Raw genomic sequence first — 12,429 nt, forward strand, 5'->3', positions numbered from 1 at the left:
TCTTGCTTCAGTGCCATGTTGTAGAACTCATCGTACCTCAAGGGCTCAAAGAGGACAAGAGCTAGCTAAATTTCTTCTCTGAGACCACCCCTGAACTGGTATATCATGCTCTTCTCATCAGGGACGTCCTGCTTGGCAAAGCGGGAGAGCTTCTGAAACAACTTGTTGTAGTCATAGACAGACAAAGAGCCTTGCTTCAGGTTGCGGAATTCCTCACGCTTGCTTTCAACCACACTCTAAGGAATATGATGAGCTCTGAAATCTTGACGGAATTCATCCCAGGTAATTACACGTCCACCTATGGAATCCTTGTACTGCTGGAACCATTCTGCAGCTTGATCTTTGAGTTGGAAGGAAGCGTACTTGAAAAAGTCCTCAGGCCTGACGTTACTGCACTCGAAATGCTTTCACAGATCCACAAGCCAATCGTCAGCATTAGTTGCCTCAACACAATTGCTGAAAGTCTTTGGCCCGTTAGCAAGGAACTGGTTGAGTGTAGCAAAGTGATTCTGATTGTTGCCTTGGTTCCCTTGGTTGCCTTGATTGCGCTCTTGGAGAATTTGCATGATCAACTGTGTGTTTGCATTGGTTGCGGCCATCACAGCTTGCCATGCCTCCGGAGGAGGAGGAGGTGGTGGCGGATCCTGATTCTGATTCTGATTGGTGCTCTTAGCGGGAGCCATCCTGAAGAGGTTGACCACTGTTAGCACATAGACAGATAAATGAAGCTGAATCCAACGGAATGAAAATTGCAACATAAAGTCTTCACATCCGAACAAAATGAACGAATGCATTCCTCTTGAAATGGTCACATATCCATAAATTGAGAATCCACTTAGAATTAGGTAGAGAAATAAATCAACAAGGTACGGATGAAGAATGAATACTCGGTAAGAAATCCCAATCTCAAACCAAATATCCGTGGAAGAAGAACTAGAGCTACGAGAATTCCCACCTATGAAACTCCCGAACCTTTCCGATTATGCAATCAGGTGTTGGGGATACAAGGGAAGCATAATATCTCACCCAAATCTAGCAAATCCTACATCCAACTGTATCCATCCTTCAACATATAACCGAGAAAAACTTCGGAAACCATCTACCTCAACCTTCGAAAAGCATCCGTTATACAAGTTATGGCGATACTCCCGAACTCCCGCCCCAGTACTGGGTGGCGTCAAGGTTATCTCACCAACGAACTGCATAAAAGAGATTTTCGATGTCGGCGTACTAAACTCAGGTATTCCAGAACTGCAACGATAAAATTATGACGACAACACCTCAGAGCTCAACTCCCCGGGACACTTCCACAAAACCCCTGACAGGAGGCACCAAGACAATGTTCTCGTCACAAAGCCATCGAAACGATTCCAAGATACCCGCGTGATCCTAAATTTTTTTTAGAGAAATTTGAGAAGAGAAGAGTCAAAACTCTATGTCAGGATGCCTTACCAGAGCGATGAGGAGACTGGGAAGTAAAAAGAATTCCTAAGCTCTCCGATATATAATTCCTAAATGACTCAAAACATTTTTCTAGACACAACTCGGCTGCTAAAACGATCAAGCAATGGGGCTCCTAAGGTCGGGGAAGGCTCTGATTACCAACTTGTAACACCCTCGATTCGACTATAGCTCCCACGTGTCGAGGCACGACTTAGAGACATAATCGCATTAAAGGCATATGTCGCAAGCTAGGCAATCTTCACAACATCCCATGTAATATAAATAATAAAGGGGAGATAACATAGTTGGCTTACACTCGCCACGTCAATCAAGTACATAAAATAGCATTACATCATCCAAACACTCATGGCCCGACTACGGCGCCAAAACAAAAGATAACCCAACATGCGACACGGTCCCGATCACCCCAACTGGGCACCACTACTGATCATCAGGGAAATACACGTAGTAACATTGAGAGTCCTCGTCGAACTCCCACTTGAGCTCAAGCGCGTCACCTGGAGCGGAATCATCAGGCCCTGCATCTGGTGTGATAGTAATCTGTGAGCCACAGGGACTCAGCAATCTCACACCCTCGCGATCAAGACTATTTAAGCTTAAAAGGTAAGGTAAGGTAAATATGTGTGGAGCTGCAGCAAGCGACTAGCATATATGGTGGCTAACCTATTCGCAAAAGAGAGCGAGAAGAGGAGGCAAAGCACGAGCGAGAAACTAGAGAGCAACCTGCGCAAACATTACTCCAACACCGTGTCCACTTCCCGGACTCCGCCGAGAAGAGGCCATCGCGGTAACTCACACTGTTGATTCATTTTAATTAAGTTAAGGTTCAAGTTATCTACAACCGGACATTAACAAATTCCCATCTGCCCATAACCACGGGCACGGCTTTCGAAAGTTCAAATCCCTGCAGGGGAGTCCCAACTTAGCCCATGACAAGCTCTCACGGTCAACGAAGGAATAGACCTCCTCCCGAGACGTTCCGATCAGACTCGGTATCTCGGTTCTTCAAGACACTTCGACAGGCTCAAACAAGTCCAGCAACACCGCCCGAATGTGCCGACAAATCCCGATAGGAGCTGCACATATCTCGTTCTCAGGGCACACTCAGATGAGACTAGCTACGAGTAAAACCAACCCTCAAGTTGCCCCGAGGTGGCCCCGCAGGCAGCTCAGTCGGACCAACACTCAGAGGAGCACTGGCCCGGGGGAGGGCTAAATAAGATGACCCTCGGGCTCCGGAAACCCAAGGGAAAAAGAGGCTAGGTGGAAAATGGTAAAACCAAGGTTGGGCATTGCTGGAAAAGCTTTAATCAAGGCGAACTATCAAGGGGTTCCCATTATAACCCAACCGCGTAAGGAACGCAAAATCCGGGAACATAACACTGATATGACAGAAACTAGGGCGGCAAGACTGGAACAAAACACTAGGCGAGAGGCCGAGCCTTCCACCCTTTACCAAGTATATAGATGCATTAAGATAACATGGCAATATAATGATATCCCAACAAGTAAATAATGTTCCAACAAGGAACGGTCTCCAATCTTCACCTGCAACTAGCAACGCTATAAGAGGGGCTGAGCAAAGCGGTAATATAGCCAATCAACGGTTTGCTAGGACATGGTGGGTTAGAGGCTGGACAAGCAAGTGGTAGGCATCGTAGCATAGGCATAGCAAAAGAGTGAGCATCTAGCAAAGCAAAGATAGTAGTGATTTTGAGGGTATGATCATCTTGCCTACAAAGTTGTCAGAGTTGACTGGATCCTCGAAAGCAAACTCAACGGGCTCCTCGTTAGCGAACTCGTCTCCCGGCTCTACCCAAACAAGACAAACAAGCAAACGGAACACAATCAACCATGTGCAAAGCTCAAACAATATGATGCAATGATGGTATGCTATGCGGGATGCTATGCGGGATGCATATGCAAGATTTGACAAGGGATGCATGAACCTGGCCTCAACTTGGAAATCCAAGTGTGCCACTGGAAATATGAGATGAAATTGCTTGAAAACGATATAAAGAACGCCGGAATCGGAGTTACGGTTTGGAAATGGCAAGCAATTCAAATATGACCACGTTCTGCGATTTACAGCAAGTAGCCATCTAAATGCAACAAGATGAACATGCTACAGCACCCAAACATGGCATACAAATATATGGCAGGGATGCATTCATGATGCTTAACAAAAGTCTAGCATTGAGCTACGGCCAATTCATCCATTAACAGGTTCAAACAAGCATGGCAAAAATGCATATGGTAAACAGATTCCAGACTAACACTTGTCTGGAATTTCAGATCAGATAGCACTCTTCGGAGCATGAAAACAATATGCTACAGGACCTGAACATGGCAAAGTAAAGCATTGCATGGAGCTACTCAAAGAGATTAACAAAAGTCCCTTAGTGATCTTGAGCCAAAAGGGATCAGAAAATACATTTGCAAGCATGTGAACATGGCAAAAACATAATCAGATCACAGACTTGGTGAAAACTGGAGCATGCTGAAACAGATATCAAGTAGGTATGTTTACGAGCTCGACGCACTCACTACGGAGCAAGTCATGACAAACTAAGCATACATCCATTAAGAATACACAAAATGCAAGCTAGAAATGGCAAGAACAATAGCATATCATGCACGGATCAACTACAACATCATCGGCAAAATTGCTAACAAGTAGACAATCTGCCCAGATTCACGAAATGACAAAAGTAGAGCTCGATTGACTCAAGCTAGGATGCTCCATAAATGCAAACAAAGACATGGATGGATAGAGCACTACAAGATTAACAAAACATCCTTACTGATCATCCTCAAAAGAGGCACGGATCACTAGGAAACAACATGAACATATGGCCATATGAGATAAACAGGTCAAGGACTTAGTGGAAATGCTAAGTCCCTGAAATCAGCATTACCAAATGCCTCACTTTGCAAGCTTGTGCTAGTCACCACACACATCACAAAAATACATGGGTTGCATCTCTGGAAAGATAGCAAAACCCTTAACAAAACACATGTAGAGCTCAGGGGCATATCATGCACACAATAATCATGGCAAAAATGACAAACAACTAAATGGAGCAACAGATGTGACAATTATCTCAACTAGCACTCTTCTAACGGCATTTTGGGCATCAAGATGAACTCAAATGAAAATGATGCAATGGAATGAAATGCTGTACTCTCTGAGACGAACATTTTGATATGCTATATGCCCAAAACGAAGTTACGGATGAGGAGTTACGGCACGATGAACAGGAGCAAATGAACTAGGGTTTCGGGAGAAAGTCAACCGTCCGGATCCAGATCCAGATCTGGCGCGTTGCACGAGGTTGGCCGGAGTTCGCTCGGGCTTGCCGGAATGGAAGAAGAAGACTGGGGCGAGGCGAGGCCGGAGCCGGCGGTGGCGATGGCGGCGCCGGGAGGCGGCGGACAGCGCCGAGGCGGCGAGTGGCGGGGCGGCGGCTTGCGGCGCCGGCCGGCGAGGTCACCGGAGCTGAGGGCGCGGCTGCCGGAGTCGCACGGTGTTGATGGTGGCGGGCGGCGGGACACAGCGCCGGCGTCGGGGGCGAGGAGGCAGGCGGCGGGGCGCGCCTCTGGGCCAGGAGGGCCGGACGCGGGCCGCGCGCGGCTGAGGTGGCGATGTGGGCGCGGCTCGCCACGTGGCGCACTGCGGTTGGGGCGGCGGCGATGTCCGGTGGCGGGTAGAATTTTAGGGTTTTCGGGGGAGAAGAAGATCCGGATTCGGAGGGGTTCTATTTATAGGCATAGAGGGAGCTAGGAGAGTCCAAATGAGGTGCGGTTTTCGGCCACACGATCGTGATCGAACACTCTAGATGATGGAGAGGGTTTAGGTGGGTTTTGGGCCAACTTGGAGGGGTGTTGGGCTGCAACACACACGAGGCCTTTTCGGTCCCTCGGTTAACCGTTGGAGTATCAAACGAAGTCCAAATGGTACGAAACTTGACAGGCGGTCTACCGGTAGTAAACCAAGGCCGCTTGGCAAGTCTCGGTCCAATCCGGAAATGTTTAATCCCCACACACGAAAGAAAGGTAGAAATGACCACCGGAGGAGAACGAAGCGCCGGAATGCAAAACGGACCACGGGGAAAATGCTCGGATGCATGAGATGAAGACGTATGCAAATGCAATGCACATGATGACATGATATGAGATGCATGACAACGATAACAACACACGGAGACAAAAACCCGAACCCGAGAAAATAAAATAACTTAAGGCCGGAAACGGCAAGAGTTGGAATACATATTGGGAAATTCATATCCGGGGTGTTACAGTTACATAAGAGGGAATCTTCATAATCGGTCGCCTAGCTTGCCTTCCACGCCAAGTAGAGTCCAATCTGGACACGAGTATAGTCTTCAGTCTTCATAGCCCATCAGTCCGGCCCATCGGATAACAGGCCGGATGCCCGAGGACCCCTTAGTCCAGGACTCCCTTAGTAGCCCCTAAACCCGGCTTCAATGACGAGGAGTCTGGCGTGCAAATTGACTTCGGCATTGCAAGGCGGGTTCCCCTTCGTCCAAACGTCAATATAGTCTTCGGAGAAGATGATTGTATCCGGACCTGTGTATATAATTACAGAAAATACAGTACTACACGAGGCCAATCTGCAGACAATTGTTTACGGCACTGTATTACGCCTGCCCGGTTATTATTTCCAACCGTTGGCTAGCCTGTCGCCCCACGTCTGGGGAAGCGGTTTTATTGGCACGTCTTGTCAAAGCAGAGATCGTGCCCCCTTATTCATAGGATTTTCAATAATGCTGGCATGGGTAACCCAACCGTCCTCTGGGTACAACTCTTTGAGGATAGGTAAGTTTCGAGACCCAGGAGGGGACGCTCGATATTCTGGGCCTTTATATAGGGATCCGGACTTGTCTTTCTCTTCTGCACTTGCTTCTTCCTCAATCCCAGCCACCTCGAGTTCTATCCCTCGAGTCCCAATCACCACCAACCTCAATCATGTCCCCGCCCAGCCGTTCAGGCCGGTGGGTGGCCTCTTCCATCACGGAGGAGGATATTGCGAAGCTCCGCGTAGCGAGGTACCTGACCCAAAAAATTTTCATCGGCTTCCTGCCGAGGGGCAGATTATTCCCACCCCCTAATCCAGCGAGAGGGTAGTATGTGTGTCCCACTTCCTTCATGGGCTAGGGTTCGCGCTTAGCCCCTTTGTCCAGGGGCTCATGTTCTACTATGGGCTAGATTTTCACGATCTGGCCCCGGACGCCATTCTTCTCATCTCGACATTTATCGTCACGTGTGAGGCCTTCCTCTGGACTCCTCCGCACTTTGGTTTGTGGCTCAAGACTTTTGATGTGAGGCTGCGGGTGACAGAGGGGGAGCAGGCAGAGTGCGGCAATGTTGTAATAAACAAGCTTGCCAGCACGGTTTGGTTTGAAGGATCCTTCGCGGAGGCTTTCCATACTGTGGCAGCAGAGGTGGTTTTATGTTAACGAGCCGCAGGGCTCCAAGTGGGCGGCAGCGCCTGCATTCCATCCCGGACCTCCAACTCAGCTTGCCTCATGGATCAACAAGGGGTTGGACTGGGGATCCGCTAATGAGGTGCAGACTCTGCAAGGTCGCATCCGAAGCCTTACTGAGAAGGGCATCGATCTTGTGAACGTCGTTCAGGTAATGCTGGTCCGCTGGATCCTGCCGTGTCAACGGCGGCCTCTCCGTATGTGGGAGTTCAATCCAGAAGGGCGGCAGACTCTTCAGCACTTCTTCGGTACTACGCACGAAGGAATGCAGAAATTATATTTCGGGGAGTGAGAGCAATGGCCGGACACCATCGAAGATGTTGGCCTCCACTGCAATCATCCAGACACTTCGGTAAGTATTCAACACCTTTTATTCCAACATCTTTTGACAAGATACTGAGCAATCCGTCCCTACAAGACTAGATAAAGAAAGTGGTATTAATCTGGAGTCCGGCGCCCCTTCCCGCAGATCCCGCGTCCCCCTGCTGACGCAGATGTTAATTCTGACACCATACCGGGTGTCTGCAGAGGGGGGTGAGAGCGGGGAGCCCAAAGGAGATGCATGCCACGGCAAGAAGCAGGCTGCTTCTAGAGGCCAGGAGGGGAAACTTTCCAAGAAAGGAAAAATGCCATCGTCGGTCAGCTTGAGCCGCGCAAGCGATGCCGATGTAGAGCTTCATGCTGAGGACGAACCTCCGGCCAGACCGTAAGTGAAGCGGGGTACTTTAACCATACCTCATTCTTTTCTTATTATTGAAGTAGTTCTCCGACATGTGCACGTCCTCGCAGGTTAACGCCTGGTGTTTCTCAATTGTCCTCCTCCTCGGGGGACCTTGAAAGTGCAACTATCCCTGGGTGGTTTTGGTAATTCCTAACAACATATAGCTCATTGAGCTAGCATTATTCCAAGATCAATATTTCAGGAAAAGCTCAATGAATGGCATGGCATGGATGAGGAAAGTGGATCCCTCAAAATTCTAAGGAAAAAAAGTTTGGCTCAAGCTTGAAGCTCAAGACTCTACATTTTATATTTTAGTGATCCAAGATCACATTGGGTCTGTAGGAAAAGCCAATACTATCAAGGAGGGATGAGGTGTTGCTTAATGGCTTGCTTGCTCAAAATGCTTAGTGATATGCTCCAAAATCCTCAACTACCTTCCCACATCCACATATGACCTAAACCAAAAGTCAAACTCGGCCCCACCGATTCTTTCTATCCGGCGCCACCGAGTTTCAAATGTCATAACCACTGCCACAAACCCTAGGCAAATCGGTCTCACCGATAGGGATCTCGGTCTCACCGAGATGGGATTGTAATCTCTCTGTTTCCCTTTGTAACATTTCGGTCTTACCGAGATGAGTGATCGGTCCCACCGAGATTGCAATGTAAACTCTCTGTTTCCCTTTTGTAACACTTCGGTCTCACCGAGATGAGCGAATCGGTCCCACTGAGTTTACCTGACCAACTCTCTGGTTATCTTATTAACAAAATCGGTCCCACCGAGTTTGTGTAATCGTTCACATCGAGATTACATTATGCCCTAACCCTAACCATATCAGTCCTACCGAGTTGCATCTCAGTCCCACCGAAAATCCTAACGGTCACTAGGTTTGCTGAATCAGTCCGACCGAGTTTAACCATTCGGTCCCACCGAGTTTGGCAAATTGTGTGTAACGGTTAGATTTTGTGTGGAGGCTATATATACCCCCCCACCCACTCTTCATTCGTGGAGAGAGCCATCAGAACATACCTACACTTCCAATACACATTTTCTGAGAGAGAACCACCTACACTTGTGTTGAGGTCAAGATATTCCATTCCAACCATATGAATCTTGATCTCTAGCCTTCCCCAAGTTGCTTTCCACTCAAATCTTCTTTCCACCAAATCCAAATCCTGTGAGAGAGAGTTGAGTGTTGGGGAGACTATCATTTGAAGCACAAGAGCAAGGAGTTCATCATCAACACACCATTTGTTACTTCTTGGAGAGTGGTGTCTCCTAGATTGGCTAGGTGTCACTTGGGAGCCTCCGACAAGATTGTGGAGTTGAACCAAGGAGTTTGTAAGGGCAAGGAGATCGCCTACTTCGTGAAGATCTACCGCTAGTGAGGCAAGTCCTTCATGGGCGACGGCCGTGATGGAATAGACAAGGTTGCTTCTTCGTGGACCCTCCGTGGGTGGAGCCCTCCGTGGACTCACGCAACCGTTACCCTCCGTGGGTTGATTTCTCCATCAACGTGGATGTACGATAGCACCACCTATCGGAACCACGACAAAAACATCCGTGTCTCCAATTGCGTTTGAATCCTCCAAACCCTTCCCTTTACATTCTTGCAAGTTGCATGCTTTACTTTCCGCTGCTCATATACTCTTTTGCATGCTTGCTTGAATTGTGTGGAGATTGCTTGACTTGTGCTAAGATAGCTAAAATCTGCCAAGAACTAAAATTGGGAAAAGGCTAGATTTTTATTTGGTCAAGTAGTCTAATCACCCCCCTCTAGACATACTTTCGATCCTACAAGTGGTATCAGAGCCAGGTCTCCATTTGCTTTGATTTCCATAGCTTTTGGCGGTCATAGCCTTGGTTTCACAACCCAGGTCTCCATTTACTTTGATGGCACTAATTTTGCTAGTTGGAAGCATAAGATGAAAATGCATATTCTTGGACATAACCCCGCCATTTGGGCTATTGTGTGTATTGTCTTGCAAGGTGAATTTTTTGACGGGAAAGAACCGAACCGTGAAGCCACCGCGGAAGATTTGAAGATGCTGCAATACAACGCTCAAGCTTGTGATATCCTCTTCAACAGATTGTGCCCCGAAGAATTCAACAAAATCAGCCGTCTTGAGAATGCAAAGGAAATTTGGGATACTTTGATTGATATGCACGAAGGTACCGACTCCGTCAAGGAATCCAAATTGGATGTGCTTCAAAGTCAACTTGACAAGTTCAAAATGAAGGATGGTGAAGGTGTTGCTGAAATGTACTCTGGGCTTGCTCTTATCACAAATGAGATTGCCGTCTTAGGGAGTGAAGAGATGATAGATAGATTCATCACCAAGAAGATCCTAAGAGCCTTGGATGGAAAATATGATACCATGTGCACATTGATCCAAATGATGCCAAATTACAAAGATCTAAAGCCAACGGAAGTCATCGGAAGAATTGTTGCTCATGAGATGTCACTCAAGGATAAAGAGGAACTTCACAACAAATCAAGTGGTGCTTACAAAGCCTCATGTGAAGCCCCCACATCATCGAGTGAGAAACAAACCTTCAATGAAGAATTGAGCTTAATGGTGAAGAACTTGAACAAGTTCTACAAGAGTAGAAGCAAAGAGATAAGCTCCAAGTCAAGGTCCTACAATGACAAAAGATCTTCTAGTCGAGAGCGAAACTGCTACAATTGTGGAAGGCCCAGACACTATTCCAATGAGTGTACGGCCCCCTACAAGAGAAGAGAAGATTCTCCCAAGAGAAGAAGTAGAAGAGAAGAATCACCATCTAGAGAAAGAAGGAGTAGAGATGATCGTTATGAACGAAGACCCTCACGGAGAAGCAAGGATTCGGAAAGAAAGGACAAGTCATCAAGGAGCTACACAAAATGAAGACATCAAGCTCATGTTGGTGAATGGGTATCCGGCTCCGACTCCGACAACCACTCCGAGAGAAGCTATCATTCCGACTCCGAATACACTCAAGATGAAGGTGTTGCCGGTCTAGCACTTGTGACAACCAACTCCTACGACATATTTGACTCACCAAATGAAGGAGTTGGAACATGCTTCATGGCTAATTACCCAAAGGTATCACACCTCGAGTATGTTGATTTCAATAGTGATGAAGATGACTTGTTAGGTGATGATGATTTACTTGTTGACAACTCTAGTGATGAATACTATGATGAAACATCTATTAATCATGCTAATCAAGATAAAACGAATGACAATGATAAGGACAAGATTGAGTCTCTAACTAAAGAACTAAACACTCTTAAGTTAGCTCATGAAACTATCTTAGGAGATCATCGAGAACTTTTAAGGACTCATGAGAAATTATGCTTTGAAAAGCTCAACCTTGAGCAAGAGCATGAGTTCTTAAAAGCAATCAATGATGATCTTCGTAAGAAAAGTTATTCTTACATTGCCAAGCGTTTACTCTTATCCACCTACATGCCTCAAGTCAAGTCTAGCAACAAGAACAAGAAAGATTCTTCCTCTAGTAGTAACAATAATCATGCTAAATCTAACATTGTTGCTTCTAGTAGTTCTCTTGATTCCACTAATGATTCTCTTAGACAAGTTACACTTGAGCAAGAAAATAGCTTATTGAAGGAAATTATAGAGAAAGGTGTTTACAAGAGCCTTGCCGGAAGTAAGCAATTCGAGGAAATTGTACGCAAGCAAGGAAGGCACCGGAAGAATCAAGGTGTTGGTTTTGAACGAAAGTTCAATGCCAATGGAGTTGAGTGGGAAGAAGATCAATACCCCAAGACGAAGTTTGTTCCTCAACAAGAGAAGTATGATCCTACTTCTTTCAAAGGGACACAAGCTCAAGATGATCTTCCACCACAAGACCACAAGCAAAAAGGCAAGGACAAGCTTCAAGAGGAAATTGATGCATTTGAAGAAGCTCCTAAGGCCTTGGTCAAGTGGGTTCCCAAGACTACTTCAAGTTCCACTTCATCAAGTACAACTACAACACCGAGGATTCCCATCAAGATGGTGTGGATCCCGAAGAAGAACTAGAGAGTTCTTGAGGGTGACTCCGCCAACATACTTCACTCTTATCATCTTGGCAAGAACAAGTGCAATCAACTTCCACATCTTGCACTAGTTCAAGGAGTCAAAAACCCTCTTGTTGGTAAGACAAGGGACAAGGTAACCTAAAAGCTTTCATAGACATCATCTTGTGTGTGCATCACTTTATGTCTATGAATATACTTGTTTTTTCCTTGTGGGACTAACCCGTGTAGGTATTGAAAGTGCAACTCATTCCAATGGATAGCTTCAAATGATCTACATCAACATTGAGCATCCACATCTTCGACATCTACATGAAGTCATCATCGACAAAACCCAAGGTTAGTTCATCCCTCTTAGGGGGGGTCTCACATCTAGGGGGAGCTTTACTCTAAGAATTGAGCTAAAGCAACTCTAATGGTGTGAACACAACAATGCTTTATGTAAAAGTGGTAACCCCACTTGTGCTTAAACGATGAGTATGACCTATGATCAAATGTTCTCATTTGACTCCTAAGTCAATATACTCATATATAGATGACCTAGTCATCGCAAATTGTTTGATAGATGCTAGAATTGGTTGTGCATGCTTTGCCACATATTTCAATTGCCATTTTGTTGTGTGAGCATGTTGATTGCATATTTTACTCATTCGAGGACATCCACTTGTTGTTTTGATTGATTGGTTTTCTTTTCTTTTGCCAAGTGGATGGA

Source organism: Triticum urartu, chromosome 4 (assembly GCF_003073215.2).
Source record: "Triticum urartu cultivar G1812 chromosome 4, Tu2.1, whole genome shotgun sequence".
In the NCBI taxonomy this organism is placed as follows: Eukaryota; Viridiplantae; Streptophyta; class Magnoliopsida; order Poales; family Poaceae; genus Triticum; species Triticum urartu.